Source organism: Oncorhynchus masou, chromosome 23 (assembly GCF_036934945.1).
Source record: "Oncorhynchus masou masou isolate Uvic2021 chromosome 23, UVic_Omas_1.1, whole genome shotgun sequence".
Lineage (NCBI taxonomy): Eukaryota > Metazoa > Chordata > Actinopteri > Salmoniformes > Salmonidae > Oncorhynchus > Oncorhynchus masou.
This window is the reverse complement of record NC_088234.1, coordinates 5,896,741-5,914,263: the sequence shown is the minus strand read 5'-3', so window position 1 is coordinate 5,914,263 and position 17,523 is coordinate 5,896,741. Positions and strand designations below refer to the sequence as shown.

The 17,523-nt window shown below is 51.3% G+C and overlaps 1 pseudogene; it reads right to left on the bottom strand.

The window, feature by feature from the left end:
• Positions 1-17,523, bottom strand: part of LOC135511235 (equistatin-like) — a 114,502-nt pseudogene that overhangs the window by 25,558 nt on the left and 71,421 nt on the right.

Genomic DNA, 17,523 nt, shown 5'->3' with positions numbered 1-17,523 from the left:
ACTACCCAGCTAAATATGGCTGCCAATGTTTAGACACTACCCAGCTAAATATGGCTGCCAATGTTTAGACACTACCCAGCTGAATATGGCTGCCAATGTTTAGACACTACACAGCTGGATATGGCTGCCAATGTTTAGACACTACCCAGCTAAATATGGCTGCCAATGTTTAGACACTACCCAGCTGGATATGGCTGCCAATGTTTAGACACTACCCAGCTAAATATGGCTGCAATGTTTGACACTACCCAGCTAAATATGGCTGCCAATGTTTAGACACTACGCAGCTAAATATGGCTGCCAATGTTTAGACACTACCCAGCTAAATATGGCTGCCAATGTTTACCAGCTGGATATGGACATGTTTAGACACTACCCAGCTGAATATGGCTGCCAATGTTTAGACACTACCCAGCTGGATATGGCTGCCAATGTTTAGACACTACCCAGCTAAATACCCAGACACTACCCAGCTGAATATGGCTGCAATGTTTGACACAATGATATTGCCAATGTTTAGACACTACCCAGCTAAATATGGCTGCCAATGTTTAGACACTACCCAGCTGGATATGGCTGCCAATGTTTAGACACTACCCAGCTAAATATGGCTGCCAATGTTTAGACACTACCCAGCTGGATATGGCTGCCAATGTTTAGACACTACCCAGCTAAATATGGCTGCCAATGTTTAGACACTACCCAGCTAAATATGGCTGCCAATGTTTAGACACTACGCAGCTAAATATGGCTGCCAATGTTTAGACACTACCCAGCTGAATATGGCTGCTAATGTCTAGACACTACGCAGCTGGATATGGCTGGCAATGTTTAGACACTACCCAGCTGAATATGGCTGCCAATGTTTAGATACTACCCAGCTGGATATGGCTGCCAATGTTTAGACACTACCCAGCTAAATATGGCTGCCAATGTTTTGTTCTGGCTTTGCACATCCATGTTTTCTCTATTTCATAGTTTCTTGTTCACTGAGACACAGTGCAACCAATCAGAACAGTCTACAGGATTATAGATGTAAGACACATTCTGCAGGCAGGAGCCATCATTATACCATGTCTCATCTCACAAGCTGTAACACTTCCCTTACAGTTAAATTAAAGGTCTAATACTGGGCCAGCTGCACAATAACAATACACTTGATGAACAGGATATTACACCCCAATGCAGGAAGTTAAAACCCTAGAAAAGTTACAATAGCAGGACCTCACTTTAGCCAATTAACAACAGGAACAATAAAGGAACTGGGACACCACAAATGCTGAACAACCCAAGTAGAACAAGCTGCTTATATACCAGAAGAATGGAAGAGGAATTGGTGATTAGCAGAGTGAGTTCAGGTGTGGTGAGTTAGCAGGAAAGGGGCGTGTCCAGAGGGGAACTGGGAGTTTGTGGAAATAGCAGTATCCTTCAAAACAATTGCACTACATTTGTCCAGAGCAAACCAACATATTCACTATGGGCTCTGGTCAAAAGTAGTGCACTTCATAGTGAATAGAGGGCTATTTGGGATACATTCACATACAGTATTAGATGAACAGATGTTGAAATGTCACTTTCTGAAATCCTGCTGTGAGTTGAGTTCTAACTCTCTCGATGGGTGAGATTGAGTTCTACGTCTCCATCTTCTCCTTTTTATGGACAGATCCAGTCAGACCCTTCACTCTCAAGTTTTGTGAGCAGGTTGGTGGAGATGGCAGAAGCAAAAGTGTCATTTGAAGTTGAAAGCTGGTCGATTACAGTTAGCGAGAAAGATGAGTGTAGAACAGAGAAGTCCAAGAATGGAACAAAAAAAGGGTTAAAATTGTTGTGGAAAATTAGTCTGATTAATCACTGTTAGTTGGGGTACGAGATGTCATTACGTAACTATAAGTCTGCGATCCTTTAATTATAAAAGCAAAGTGATTTATTTAGACTTTTATTATTCCCACTGCATGGAATTTTTAAAAATCAAATATAAACATAGTTTTTTGAATGACAGGGATTCTCGTGACTTTCAAGAATGCCGGAATTGCTTCACCTTGCTCTCCTGGTAGGCTCGTTTCACCATCCAATTATTTCAGACATACAATGCAGTTCCACCATGGCACGGACCATGATGATAACTTGGTGCAGACCATGATGATACCTTGGTGCAGACCATGGTGATACCTTGGTACAGACCATGATGATACCTTGGTGCAGACCATGACGATACCTTAGTGCAGACCATGATGATACCTTAGTGCAGACCATGACGATACCTTAGTGCAGACCATGATGATACCTTGGCGCAGACCATGGTGATACCTTGGTGCAGACCATGATGATACCTTGGTGCAGACCATGATGATAACTTGGTGCAGACCATGATGATACCTTGGTGCAGACCATTATAATACCTTGGTGCAGACCATGATGATACCTTGGTGCAGACCATGATGATACCTTGGTGCAGACCATGATGATACCTTGGTGCAGACCATGATGATACCTTGGTGCAGACCATAGTGATACCTTGGTGCAGACCATTATAATACCTTGGTGCAGACCATGATGATACCTTGGTGCAGACCATGGTGATACCTTGGTGCATACCATGATGATACCTTGGTGCAGACCATGATGATACCTTGGTGCAGACCATGATGATACCTTGGTGCAGACCATAGTGATACCTTGGTGCAGACCATTATAATACCTTGGTGCAGACCATGATGATACCTTGGTGCAGACCATGGTGATACCTTGGTGCAGACCATGATGATACCTTGGTGCAGACCATGATGATAACTTGGTGCAGACCATGATGATACCTTGGTGCAGACCATTATAATACCTTGGTGCAGACCATGATGATACCTTGGTGCAGACCATGATGATCCCTTGGTGCAGACCATGATGATACCTTGGTGCAGACCATGATGATACCTTGGTGCAGACCATGATGATACCTTGGTGCAGACCATGATGATACCTTGGTGCAGATCATGATGATACCTTGGTGCAGACCATGGTGATACCTTGGTGCAGACCATGGTGATACCTTGGTGCATACCATGATGATACCTTTGTGCAGACCATGATGATACCTTGGTGCAGACCATGATGATACCTTGGTGCAGACCATAGTGATACCTTGGTGCAGACCATTATAATACCTTGGTGCAGACCATGATGATACCTTGGTGCAGACCATTATAATACCTTTGTGCAGACCGTTATAATACCTTGGTGCAGACCATTATAATAACTTGGTGCAGACCATGATGATACCTTGGTGCAGACCATTATAATACCTTGGTGCAGACCATTATAATACCTTGGTGCAGACCATTATAATACCTTGGTGCAGACCATTATAATACCTTGGTGCATACCATTATAATACCTTGCTGCAGACCGTTATAATACCTTGGTGCAGACCATTATAATAACTTGGTGCAGACCATGATGATACCTTGGTGCAGACCATTATAATACCTTGGTGCAGACCATGATGATACCTTGGTGCAGACCATTATAATACCTTTGTGCAGACCGTTATAATACCTTGGTGCAGACCATTATAATAACTTGGTGCAGACCATGATGATACCTTGGTGCAGACCATTATAATACCTTGGTGCAGACCATGATGATACCTTGGCGCAGACCATTATAATACCTTGGTGCAGACCATTATGATACCTTGGTGCAGACCATGATGATACCTTGGTGCAGACCATTATAATACCTTGGTGCAGACCATTATAATACATTGGTTCAGACCATTATATTACCTTGGTGCAGACCATTATAATACCTTGGTGCAGACCATTATAATACATTGGTTCAGACCATTATATTACCTTGGTGCAGACCATTATAATACCTTGGTGCAGACCATGATGATACCTTGATGCAGACCATTATAATACCTTGGTGCAGACCATTATAATACCTTGGTGCAGACCATTATAATACCTTGGTGCAGACCATTATAATACCTTTGTGCAGACCATGATGATACCTTGGTGCAGACCATTATAATACCTTGGTGCAGACCATGATGATACCTTGGTGCATACCATTATAATACCTTGCTGCAGACCATGATGATACCTTGATGCAGACCATTATAATACCTTGGTGCAGACCATGATGATACCTTGATGCAGACCATTATAATACCTTGGTGCAGACCATTATAATACCTTGGTGCAGACCATGATGATACCTTGATGCAGACCATTATAATACCTTGGTGCAGACCATTATAATACCTTGGTGCAGACCATTATAATACCTTGGTGCAGACCATTATAATACCTTTGTGCAGACCATGATGATACCTTGGTGCAGACCATTATAATACCTTGGTGCAGACCATGATGATACCTTGGTGCAGACCATTATAATACCTTGGTGCAGACCATGATGATACCTTGGTGCAGACCATTATAATACCCTTGTGCAGACCATTATAATACCTTGGTGCAGACCATGATGATACCTTGGTGCATACCATTATAATACCTTGGTGCACACCATGATGATACTTTGGTGCAGACCATTATAATACCTTGGTGCAGACCATGATGATACCTTGGTGCAGACCATTATAATACCTTGTTGCAGACCATGGTGATACCTTGGTGCAGACCATTATAATACCTTGGTGCAGACCATGGCAGTACGGTAGTTTTTTTGTGAGGGGTAAAGTTTTTTACGTCCAGTTGTTTTTAACCGACACACGACAGTTCAACGGAATCTCACTGGAGCAGACAATTGTTACATCTATTTCCTATGCAGACTTTCTAAATGGCGACAACAACAAAAAAATAAAGTTAATGGGTACATAGTTACTGTATTAAAGCTGACAAGAGAGGAGAGAGAGGTATGGGAGAAATGAGAGGAGGGGAGAGGTTAGGGGATGAGAGGAGGAGGGAGAGGTTAGGGGAGGAGAGGAGGAGGGGAGAGTCGAGAGGTTAGGGGAGGAGAGGGGTAGGGAAGAGGGGTATAGGAGAGAGGAGAGGTATAGGAGAGAGGAGAGGTATAGGAGAGAGGAGAGGTATAGGAGAGAGGAGAGGTATGCGAGAGAGGAGAGGAGGAGAGGAGGAGGGAGAGAGGTATAGGAGAGAGGAGAGGTATAGGAGAGGAGGGAGGATAGAGGAGAGGTATGGGATAGAGGAGAGGTATGCGAGAGAGGAGAGGTATGGTAGAGAGGAGAGGTATGGTAGAGAGGAGAGGTATAGGAGAGAGGAGAGGTATGGGAGAGAGAAGAGGGTTTGTGTTAGGACAAGAGGAGGGAGAGAGGTATGGGAGAAATGAGAGGAGGGGTGAGGTTAGGGGACGAGAGGAGGAGGGGAGAGTCGAGAGGTTAGGGGAGGGGAGGAGAGGGGTAGGGAAGAGGTGTATAGGAGGGAGGAGAGGAGAGAGGAGAATTTAGGGGAGAGAGGTATAGGAGAGAGGAGAGGTATAGGAGAGAGGAGAGGAGGAGGGGAGAGAGGAGGGGATAGAGGAGAGGTATGCGAGAGAGGAGAGGTATAGGAGAGAGGAGAGGTATAGGAGAGAGGAGAGGTATAGGAGAGAGGAGAGGAGGAGGGGAGAGAGGAGAGGTATAGGAGAGAGTAGAGGTATAGGAGAGAGGAGAGGTATAGGAGAGAGAAGAGGTATAGGAGAGAGGAGAAGAGGAGGGGAGAGAGGAGAGGTATGCGAGAGAGGAGAGGTATGGTAGAGAGGAGAGGTATGGTAGAGAGGAGAGGTATAGGAGAGAGGAGAGGTATAGGAGAGAGGAGAGGAGGAGGGGAGAGAGGAGATGTATAGGAGAGAGGAGAGGTATAGGAGAGAAGAGAGGTGGAGGTGAGAGAGTAGAGGTATGGTAGAGAGGAGAGGTAGAGGAGAGGAGGAGGGGAGAGAGGAGAGGTATAGGGAGAGAGGAGAGGAGGAGGGGGAGAGGAGAGGTATAGGGAGAGGAGAGGTGTAGGAGAGAGGAGAGGTATAGGAGAGAGGAGAGGTATGGGAGAGAGGAGAGGTATAGGAGAGAGGAGAGGTATAGGAGAGGTATAGGAGAGAGGAGAGGTATGGGAGAGAGGAGAGGTATAGGAGAGAGGAGAGGTATAGGAGAGAGGAGAGGTATAGGAGAGAGGAGAGGTATGGGAGAGAGGAGAGGTATAGGAGAGAGGAGAGGTATAGGAAAGAGGAGAGGTATAGGCGAGAGGAGAGGTATAGGCGAGAGGAGAGGAGGAGGGGAGAGAGGAGAGGTATGAGAGAGAGGAGAGGTATAGGAGAGAGGAGAGGAGGAGGGGAGAGAGGAGAGGTATAGGAGAGAGGAGAGGTATAGGAAAGAGGAGAGGTATAGGCGAGAGGAGAGGAGGAGGGGAGAGAGGAGAGGTATAGGAGAGAGGAGAGGTATAGGAAAGAGGAGAGGTATAGGCGAGAGGAGAGGTATAGGCGAGAGGAGAGGAGGAGGGGAGAGAGGAGAGGTATGAGAGAGAGGAGAGGTATGGGAGAGAGGAGAGGTTAGGGAGGAGAGGTATAGGAGAGAGGAGAGGTATAGGGGAGAGGTTATGGGAGTAGGGGTAGCCGGCGAGAGGAGAGGTATAGGAGAGATGAGAGGTATAGGAGGGAGGAGAGGTATAGGAGAGAGGAGAGGTATAGGAGGGAGGAGAGGTATAGGAGGGAGGAGAGGAATAGGAGAGAGGAGAGGAATAGGAGAGAGGAGAGGAGGGGGAGAGGAGAGGTATGGGAGAGAGGAGAGGTATGGGAGTGTGGAGAGGAGGAGGGGAGAGAGGTATAGGAGAGAGGAGAGGTATAGGTGAGAGGAGAGGAGGAGGGGAGAGAGGAGAGGTATAGGAGAGAGGAGAGGAGGAGGGGAGAGGAGAGGTATAGGAAAGAGGAGAGGTATAGGAGAGGTATGGGAGAGAGGAGAGGTATAGGGAGAGGAGAGGTATAGGAAAGAGGAGAGGTATAGGCGAGAGGAGAGGAGGAGGGGAGAGAGGAGAGGTATAGGAGAGAGGAGAGTTATAGGAGAGAGGAGAGGTATAGGCGAGAGGAGAGGAGGAGGGGAGAGAGGAGAGGTATGGGAGAGAGGAGAGGTATGGGAGAGAGGAGAGGTATAGGAGAGAGGAGAGGTATAGGAGAGAGGAGAGGTATAGGAGAGAGGAGAGGAGGAGGGGAGAGAGGAGAGGTATAGGAGAGAGTAGAGGTATAGGAGAGAGGAGAGGTATAGGAGAGAAGAGAGGAGGAGGGGAGAGAGGAGAGGTATGGTAGAGAGGAGAGGTAGAGGAGAGGAGGAGGGGAGAGAGGAGAGGTATAGGAGAGAGGAGAGGAGGAGGGGAGAGGAGAGGTATAGGAGAGAGGAGAGGTGTAGGAGAGAGGAGAGGTATAGGAGAGAGGAGAGGTATGGGAGAGAGGAGAGGTATAGGAGAGAGGAGAGGTATAGGAGAGAGGAGAGGTATGGGAGAGAGGAGAGGTATAGGAGAGAGGAGAGGTATAGGAAAGAGGAGAGGTATAGGCGAGAGGAGAGGTATAGGCGAGAGGAGAGGTATAGGCGAGAAGAGAGGAGGAGGGGAGAGAGGAGAGGTATGAGAGAGAGGAGAGGTATGGGAGAGAGGAGAGGTTAGGGAGGAGAGGTATAGGAGAGAGGAGAAGTATAGGGGAGAGGTTATGGGAGTAGGGGTATCGGCGAGAGGAGAGGTATAGGAGAGATGAGAGGTATAGGAGGGAGGAGAGGTATAGGAGAGAGGAGAGGTATAGGAGGGAGGAGAGGTATAGGAGGGAGGAGAGGAATAGGAGAGAGGAGAGGAATAGGAGAGAGGAGAGGAGGGGGGAGAAGAGAGGTATGGGAGAGAGGAGAGGTATGGGAGTGAGGAGAGGAGGAGGGGAGAGAGGTATAGGAGAGAGGAGAGGTATAGGTGAGAGGAGAGGAGGAGGGGAGAGAGGAGAGGTATAGGAGAGAGGAGAGGAGGAGGGGAGAGGAGAGGTATAGGAAGAGGAGAGGTATAGGCGAGAGGAGAGGAGGAGGGGAGAGAGGAGAGGTATAGGAGAGAGGAGAGTTATAGGAGAGAGGAGAGGTATAGGCGAGAGGAGAGGAGGAGGGGAGAGAGGAGAGGTATGGGAGAGAGGAGAGGTATGGGAGAGAGGAGAGGTATAGGAGAGAGGAGAGGTATAGGAGAGAGGAGAGGTATAGGAAAGAGGAGAGGTATATGCGAGAGGAGAGGAGGAGGGGAGAGAGGTATAGGAGAGAGGAGAGGAGGAGGGGAGAGAGGAGAGGTATAGGAGAGAGGAGAGGTATAGGAGAGAGGAGAGGTATAGGAGAGAGGAGAGGTATAGGAGAGAGGAGAGGAGGAGGGGAGAGAGGTATAGGCGAAAGGAGAGGAGGAGGGGAGAGAGGTATAGGAGAGAGGAGAGGAGGAGGGGAGAGAGGTGGGGACCCCCCCCCCTTGTTCAGGTACACATTATTCCATTTCTGTTAGTTACATGTCTGTGGAACTTGTTCAGTTTATGTCTCTGTGCAGCGGCTGGCTGTGTCGCTCTGATCCGCAGAGCGCAGAGCACAACAAGAACACTTGGCTGCTCTCTAGCACACAGCGGGGCACTTCCGGGCCTGTGTAGCGGCTGGCAGGTTCGCTCTGACCCACGAGCGCAGAGCTGGGAGCCGGGCACAGCCTCGCCACACTCGCCACACTCGCAGACTCTCTACTGCGCTCAGCGGCACACGCCTCGCCAGTGGCTGAAAGGGTCGCTCTGACCCGCAGAGCGCGACTCTAACACTCGGCTGCTCTCTAGCACACAGCGAGGCACGTCCGGACCTGTGAAGCGTCTGGCTGAGGTGCTCTGACCCAAGAGCGCAGAGCTGCGAGCCCAGAGCGCAGAGCGGGGAGCCGGGCACAGCCTTGCCACACTCGCAGACTCTCTACTACGCTCCGCGGCACACGCCTCGCCATTGGCTGACAGGGTCGCTCTGAGCGCAGAGCGAAGAGAGCAGAGCGCAGAGCCGGGCACACGCCTCGCCACACTCGCAGACTCTCTACTACGCTCAAAGGCACACACCTCGCCAGTGGCTGGCACGGTCACTCTGACCCCACCAGAGCAGAGCGGGAGCCCTGGAAACACAGGGCCCGGGTCGCTGTGACCCGCGAGCGCCGAGCACAGAAAGGGGAGCCCTCCACACACAGGACCTGGGTCACCCTGACATCAGGACCACGGGAGGGTGAAATGAAGTTTTTAAGACAACATATTTTGCTACAGGGGTACCATAAGAACCATCTTACACAATAAAACTATTTCAAGACATTCCCAACATAGTACCCTGCTTTTGACCAGGGCCTATAGGGTCACAACTAGTCCACTATGTAAGGAATAGGGTTCTATTTGGGACATACTTCATCCATCTATTCCATTGTCATGTTCTTCCAGAAATACAGAAAGTCACCTTGATGACAAGGTTTGGTGAAAGAGAGGCTTGACCCTCGCAAAGAAAAGGCACGCTAGCTATTTACCCTCTCCCACCTTCTCTCCTCCTCACAAAGGAATACTGCTGGTCCTACGGCACATCTCTCTTCCAATACTTTAGCCTTAAGACATTGATCTATCACCTCTCCTCTCATCTTGCAGACTGTTTTAAATTAAATCACACAGAGATTATGTGGTTTATGGTATTTTTGTGCAATACTTTTGCACTACGATAATATAAAAACCCACTACAAACTTCTGCTAACATTGGCCACCGCTAGCTGAGAATCATTGGTAGCGGTGCGGCAGGCTGTGCCTGTCCTCCTCTCTTTTTTTTGCATTTTCAATGGTCTGAAACATGCTGGAAATGAATATCTTGTTAATGGAAAGACCAGGAAACTGGAAAAAAATGCACTGTCGGCATGCAGCCGAACGTTACTAACCACTTTTGGAGCTTACTAGCTGGTGCTCATAACATGGCTAACATTGCCTAGCTAACTAGCTGGTGCTCATAACATGGCTAACATACCAAGCTAACATTACCTAGCTAACTAGCTGGTGCTCATAACATGGCTAACATTCCCTAGCTAACTAGCTGGTGCTCATAACATGGCTAACATTACCGAGCTAACTAGCTGGTGCTCATAACATGGCTAACATTACCTAGCTAACATTATCTAGCTAACTCGCTGGTGCTCATAACATGGCTAACATTACCTAGCTAACTACCTGGTGCTCATAACATGGCTAACATTGCCTAGCTAACTAGCTGGTGCTCATAACATGGCTAACATACCAAGCTAACATTACCTAGCTAACTAGCTGGTGCTCATAACATGGCTAACATTACCTAGCTAACTAGCTGGTGCTCATAACATGGCTAACATTACCTAGCTAACTAGCTGGTGCTCATAACATGGCTAACATTGCCTAGCTAATTAGCTGGTGCTCATAACATGGCTAACATACCAAGCTAACATTACCTAGCTAACTAGCTGGTGCTCATAACATGGCTAACATTACCTAGCTAACTAGCTGGTGCTCGTAACATGGCTAACATTACCTAGCTAACTAGCTGGGGCTCATAACATGGCTAACATTACCTAGCTAACTAGCTGGTGCTCATAACATGGCTAACATTACCTAGCTAACTAGCCGGTGCTCATAACATGGCTAACATTACCTAGCTAACTCGCTGGTGCTCATAACATGGCTAACATTACCTAGCTAACATTACCTAGCTAACAAAACAACTTATATTAACAGGATAGATAGCTGGCCATTAGCAACATTGGGTTGTCAATGAGACAGAGCTCGCTAACCAGCGGGGCCAGCAAACAATATAACAAAATAATAATTTTGTATTTGAAAAAACTCCAGGAAGGAATCACAGGAATCACAGTAGCAAGTATCCCTGGTGCACTGTTAAAATATTGTAGCGACCGCACAGACAGCTGTGTGTTATGTGTTAGGCTAGGAGGTGGTTGTGTTGTACTGACCAGTACCCGGTGTTCGCAGGGTCCGACATGTCAATCAAACTGCTATCTGCCAATCACGGGAATGCCTGGAATGTTCTGATGCCGGGCATCCTGGTGATTGGCGGAGTGGCGTGGAGGGGGGTTGGGCAGGGGGTGGAGCATTGGAAGTTAAGACCAGGTTCAGCCTTTATTCTCTCTCTTACGCCTGGGCTTCCCAAGAGAAGGTCACGATTGGCTTGTGGGTTATCTGTCATCTTTTTGGCGTGTGCTACGGCCCAAACAGTAGCCTGTGTAAAGTTGGTTTAATAAACCGTCAATTCGCAAACTCAAGCCTCTGTCTGGACAATTGTTCATTTATGATCTAGTCAGGTCATTACATTGGTGTCAGAAGTAAAAACATTGATACAAGTTAGCCAGCTAGCTAGCTGACTTATGTGGCTAGCTACCGTAGGTGAGAACGGGGATTGAAAATGCGTCGAGGGAATCCGAAAGTGAAGGTGGAGGTAGGGGACGATTATGGCCAAGGAGGTGCGTGTGAATGGACGTCGGAGGTTCTGTCTGAGGAGATCGCCAGGGCGTCGGAGCGCAGAGGCCGCTTGAGGGAGGACGTTAGAGCGATGGCGGCTGAAGCGGGCATGAGTGCTTCGTCGACTGTATTTCGAGCGGATTCTGGTGGGCGGACCGAAGTGGCGACGTCGGACGCGGCGTGACGAGGAATCTGGGGCTCAGGATGTAAACAAACATGGCGGCGCCCAGTTCCCGGCTGCGTCCGTATCTGTTAAGACCCGAAGTATTCCGGTAAGGCGGATTGGGAAGCTTTTCATGCTCAGTTTGAACTGTTAGCTCATTTTAGGGGTGGTCGGATGAAGAAAGGGCACTGCAGTTGGCTTTATGCCTCACGGATGAAGCTCTGGCCTGTTTGATATTGATTAGCCCCGAGGACAGGCATGATTATGGTGCTTTAGTGGGAGCACTGAGGAGGCGCTATGGACAGTGTGTTCAGCCCGGGCTACTGCGCTCCGAACTGAGTAATAGACGCAGGCAGCCTGGAGAGCCTCTACGGGTGCTAGCTAATGACATTGAGAGCCTCTCTCGGCGGGCATATGCTCACATGCCCCCCTCCGTGCAGAGCGAGACCAGTTCAGACGGGCGCTCTCTCCTACGGAGCTGCGCATACAGACCCAGCTGGCTCATCCTGAGTCATTGCAGACAGCCTTGGAGATGGCTTTGGAGAGGGAGCTGGTGTGGGCTGGGGCTTCAGCTGGGGCTTTGGTGGGGGTGCAGGGAGACACACCCTCTGTGCGAGCTGGGGGGCAGAGCAGCCCGGAGCCGGAAAAGCCTGCTTGGATGGCCGAAATGACAAAACTCATTCGGGCTGTGTCGCTACAGGCGGCACGAAACACAAGCCCTGGTCCCAGGGTCTGCTGGGGTTGTGGCCAGCCAGGCCATCTGCGCCGAGATTGCCCCATGTCCCCCAGAGCTCAGGGAAACGGCTCGGGTCCGCATAGACCGGGTAGTGCGGACCCCTGGCTTTCTATCCCAACCACCATCATCTTCAGGAGGAGCCCACCGGCACAGACGGGGAAGCAAGGCTCCACTTCCCCCAGAAGCAGACGAGGGCAAGCGGATGGAGCCTGTTGTTGTGGTGGGCCGGACCTGTGTTGGGGACTTTTGTCATGTCCCTGTCACTGTGGAGGGGGTGCCCTGCTCCGCCCTGGTGGACACTGGGTCCACAGTAACCCTGGTGAGGCCAGATATTGTGCCAGGTTGGACTCAGTGTGAGCCTACAACTGTGCAGCTCCGCACAGTCACAGGCGAGCTGGCACCCATAAAAGGGAAGGGAATAATGACTCTGACAGTAGGGGGCAGGACTGTGCATCATCCTGTGTGGGTGGCGGCTGTGCAGGACCCTTGTATCCTGGGGTTGGACTTTCTTAGGAGCACAGGCTGCCAGTTAGACCTAAATAGGGGCACACTGAGCTTCCAGGGAGGGACGGAAGTCACCATGGCTCCCCCTAATGTCACATTCACTCAACCCAACAAACCCTTTACTCCAACAGTTAAAGCAACAGAGACTCATGGCTGGAGCTGTGTGTGACTTTTCCCCAGTCCCCCTGTCACCTACGGCGGGGTGTTACGTGCATCAGGCTGAGGCCAGTTAGACTCCATGACACAGCCACTTGAGCCCGGGGGAGGAATAAGACCTAGAGCTCCAGGAATGTGCACAGTTCCTCAACCCAACAAACCCTGTTACTCCAGGGAGCCCCAGAGACCATGGGCGCCCCCAGGCTATGGAAGTGGCTGTGTTTGAATTCCCAGACCCCCTGCTGAGTGAGAGAAGAGGTGGGTCAGACTCACCTCTTCCCCAGCTACCTCCATGACACAGCCCTCTGTGCAAACCCCCAGCCCAGCTACCCCAGATGGGAGAGGAGAGGACACTGTCTGCAGTGAGGAGATATGGGGAGGAACTGTGTTGGTCTTGACCCCGAGCAGCAGGAACGGTTGTGGCAGTTGCTGTTTGAATTCAGAGACAGCTTTGCGTTGAGTGAGGAAGAGGTGGGTCAGACTCATCTGGTGCAGCATGAGATCGACACAGGTGATGCTCGACCCATCAAGATGCGTCCCCGCTGTATCCCGCTGGCACGCCAGGAGGCGGCAGACAAGGCTGTGTTGGAGATGCAGCGGGCAGACTTCATTGAGCCCTCAGACAGCCCCTGGGCGGCACCAGTCGTCATGGTTCCGAAGAAGGGGGGCAAGCTGAGGTTCTGTGCGGACTACAGGCGGCTGAATGAGGTAACCAGGAAGGACTCATACCCCATACCACGTATCGATGAGTCGCTGGACCTGGTTAGGGGTCCTCCTGGTTCTCCTCACTAGACCTCCGCAGTGGCTACTGGCAGGTGCCCCTCTCCCCAGAGGCCAGAGCCAAAACTGCGTTCTCCACTAACAGAGGACACTGGCAGTTCAAGGTCCTGTGCTTTGGCCTGTGCAACGCTCCAGCTACTTTTGAGCGTTTGATGGACAGGGTGCTGGATGGCATCCCCCGACAGCAGTGTCTGGTATACCTCGATGACATCCTGGCCCATGGCAGCTCCTTCCAGTCAGCCCTGGGGGCGCTACGGCGTGTGCTGGAGAGGGTGGCTGCCGCAGGTCTGAAGCTCCACCCCGATAAGTGCCACTTCATGAGGAGATAGGTGTCCTTCTTGGGCCACCGAGTGGGGAAGGAGGGGATCAGCACCATGGAGGACAAGGTAGGGGCTGTCAGAGACTGGCCCACCCCCACCGACCAGCGTCAGCTGAAGAGCTTCCTGGGCCTGGCCTCGTACTACAGGAGGTTTGTACGTGGCTTCTCAAGCGTTGCTGCTCCACTGAACCGCCTGCTGCCGAAGGACAAGGCTTTCACTTGGACAGTGGAGTGTGAGGAGGCGTTCAACACCTTCAAACGTGCACTGATCGGGGCCCCCGTGCTCGCCCCCCCTGACCTCACCTTGCCCTTTATCCTGGACACAGACGCGAGCAATGTGGGCATGGGTGGGGTGCTGGCCCAGGTGGGGCCAGAGGGGAGAGAGTGGTGGCGTACTTCAGCAAAACATTTGACAAACATGAGCGCCGGTACTGTGTCACCCGGCGGGAGCTCTTGGCTGTTGTGGCTTCCGTCAAACACTTCAAGTACTACCTGGGTGGTCTGCCCTTTACTGTAAGGACTGACCACTCTGCTCTCCAGTGGCTCATGTCTTTCAGAGAGCCAGAGGGGCAGGTGGCATGCTGGTTGGAGGAGCTTCAGCCGTATGACTTCACGGTGGTGCACAGGGCAGGGGCACGCCACTCCAACGCCGACGCCATGTCCCGTCGGCCCTGTACTGCAGACGGCTGCCGCCACTGTGAACGGAGAGAGGGACGGGAGAGAGAGCTGCGGGCAGAGGAGGGTGTCTGTGCCACAGTGTGTCGGGCGGCGGGCCTGTCTGCTGCGAGCTGCAGACTGTCGACGTGGCTGAATGGCGGCAGCAGCAGGGACGGGACACAGACCTACAGCCAGTGCTACAGTGGGTAGAGGCGCAGGTGAGGCCACCATGGGAAGAGGTGACAGCGCTCTCACTCGCGACCAAAGGGTTGTGGTCGAAGTTTGAGAGACTGCGGCTGGCTGATGGCGTGCTACAGAGGGCATGGAAGGAGTCAGCTACGGGAGAGGAGAGGTGGCAGGTGGTGGTCCCAAAAGCATTGCGGGAGGTTGTGCTCCAGAGTACTCATAGGGGGGTGGGGACTGGACACTTTGGGGTCACAAAAACACTGCGCCGTCTCCGTCAGGGCTCCTACTGGGGGCAGCACAAGAGGAATGTGGAGGACTTTTGTCGCCGCTGTGACAACTGCACAGCGAGAAAGGGCCCCCCCAGGCCGCTCTCATGCTCAGCTCCAACAGTTCCCAGTGGGGGCTCCCATGGAGAGGGTGGGAGTGGATGTAGTTGGGCCGTTCCCCACCACAGACAGTGGAAACCGCTGGGTGCTCACGGCCATGGACTATTTCACAACATGGCCCGAGGCCTATGCTCTGCCTGACCAGGAGGCAGAGACCATCGTCGACGCCCTGACAGCGGGGATGTTCAGCAGGTTTGGAGCTGCAGAGTCCATCCACAGCGACCAAGGCAGAAACTTTGAGTCCCGTGTGTTTGCCACCATGTGTGAGAGGCTGGGTATGCACAAGACCCGCACTACTCCTCTCCATCCTCAAAGTGATGTCCTTGTGGAGCGCTTCAACAAAACGCTTGGACAGCAGCTGGCCATCGTCTCTTCCAACACCAGCGTGACTGGGACAAGCACCTGCCTATGGTCCTCATGGCATGCCGCTCCGCTGTCCAAGACTCCACCTCCTGCACGCCTGCCCTCCTCATGCTGGGGAGAGAGATCCGCACCCCTGCGGAGATGGCGTTTGGTCGGCCCCTGGATAGCCCTCATGTTCCTCCGGGGCCGGAGTATGCCCGGAGACTCCAGGACCGCCTGGAGACAGCCCACACCTTCGCCAGAGAGCAGCTGGTGAATGCAGGTGTGAGGCAGAAAAGGAACTATGACGTGCACACCCGGGGAAGGCACTTTGTGGCTGGGGAGCTGGTCTGAGTCTACAGCCCCCTAAGGAAAAAAGGCAGATGCCCCAAGTTGGACAGTCACTGGGTGGGACCCTGCAGTGTCCTGGAGAGGGTAGGGGAGGTTGTGTACCGGGTGCAGCTTCCTCCCAGGGGGAGAAAGGTGGCACTGCACCGGGACAGGTTAGCCCCATACAGAGGGCCTCTTTTCCCCAAACCCCAGGAACCCCCACAATTCCCTCTCTGGCAATGACATTCTCCAGGCACCCACCCTCAGGTGCCGCAGACAAGGCTCCAGACAGCCCACTCCCCCTGTCTCCCCCCCTGTGTCACCGCGTGGTTCCCCAGAGCCACGGACTGTATTACCCGTTCCCGCTTCCTTGTCCCCCATATCTCTGCCTTCATCCCCTGGTTCCCAGAGGGGCACTCTGCGACCATCACGGCCACGCAGGCAAAGGAGACCTCCGGGTCGCTTCAGAGACTTTGTTTGTTCCCTCGGGGACGAGGGACTTTGTGGTGTGGGGCTGTGTAGCGACCCGCACAGACAGCTGTGTGTTATGTGTTAGGCTAGGAGGTGGTTGTGTTGTACTGACCAGTACCCGGTGTTCGCGGGGTCCGACATGTCAATCAACCTGCTATCTGCCAATCACGGGAATGCCTGGAATGTTCTGATGCCGGGCATCCTGGTGGTTGGCGGAGTGGCGTGGAGGGGGTTGGGCAGGGGGTGGAGCATTGGAAGTTAAGACCAGGTTCAGCCTTTATTCTCTCTCTCTTACGTCTGGGCTTCCCAAGAGAAGGTCACGATTGGCTTGTGGGTTATCTGTCATCTTTTTGGCGTGTGCTACGGCCCAAACAGTAGCCTGTGTAAAGTTGGTTTAATAAACCGTCAACCCGCAAACTCAAGCCTCTGTCTGGACAATTGTTCATTTATGATCTAGTCAGGTCATTACAATATTTAGCAATTTAAACTATTAGTTTCCCCTCTATGGATTTCATGTTTCATGAGCTTGTCCAAGGTGTTGGACTTGACGACAGCTGCTACGTCAGTTGCTATGATCAGTTGCCCAACATTCAGGGGCAAAAGATCAATGAGACAGACAGCAGTTAATTCAAATGAATGGAACATTCCAGAACTTATAGTTAAATTGATGCTGCATCTAAAGTCTATCTGGTGACATCACAATGAGGACAAAAGGTTTTGCTGCTAATTATTTATCTCTTTCTGAAATAGCATTGTGTTTCCAAGACATTGTAATGCACTTCAGACTAGAGAGAGAGAGAGAGAGAGAGAGAGAGAGAGAGAGTAGAGAGAGAGAGAGAGAGAGAGAGGTAGAGAGAGAGAGAGAGAGAGAGAGAGAGAGAGAGAGAGAGAGAGAGAGAGAGAGCGGTTGAGAGAGGTAGAGAGAGAGCGAGAGAGAGGTAGAGAGAGAGCGAGAGAGAGGAGAGAGAGAGAGAGGTAGAGAAAGCGAGAGAGCGAGAGAGCGAGAGGAGAGAGAGAGAGAGAGAGAGAGAGAGAGAGAGAGAGAGAGAGAGAG